We start from the raw sequence: 546 nt of genomic DNA, 5'->3' as shown, positions 1-546 counted from the left end.
TCCTCCCTTCCTCCCTCCTTCCCCTCCTCCCTCCCTTCCTCCTTCCAACGAAGGGGAAACGTAATGATCACTTCATCAATGGGCTCAGGTTGGAAGAGAGGAAAAGTTAAAAAATGGAAGAGGAGGGAGGGAGGGGCGGGCGGCATGGAAAGCATACGGCCTTCACATGGAGGAGGGAGGCAAAAGCCAGGTCGTTGCGTTGAAGGAAGACAAGAGGAGCTTGGCAGGTACCGATGAAGCGCATATGAGACACTCAGTCCAAAAGACATGGACAGGATAAAGTCGGAAGTGGAGGGAGGAAGGGAGGGAGAGGAAGGAAGGTCTCGTTCTTACCTTTGGAGGAGCAGGCCTTTAGGTCGCTGATGACTTGTTTGAGCTCGTCGGAGACGTCCAACTTGGAGGGGTCGAAGAGGAGGAGGATCAGGTCCGAGCGCATGGCGAACCTGAGGGAGGGGCGGAGGGAGGGAGGACGGGAGGGAGGGTGAGGAAGAAGAAAGGGCGAGCATGCTTTCAAGGCGTCACCTAAACTCAGCCCGTGGTAGGCAG

This window comes from Nannochloropsis gaditana (genome assembly GCF_000240725.1).
Source record: "Nannochloropsis gaditana CCMP526 unplaced genomic scaffold scaffold669, whole genome shotgun sequence".
In the NCBI taxonomy this organism is placed as follows: Eukaryota; class Eustigmatophyceae; order Eustigmatales; family Monodopsidaceae; genus Microchloropsis; species Microchloropsis gaditana.
This window is presented reverse-complemented; position numbering follows the sequence as displayed.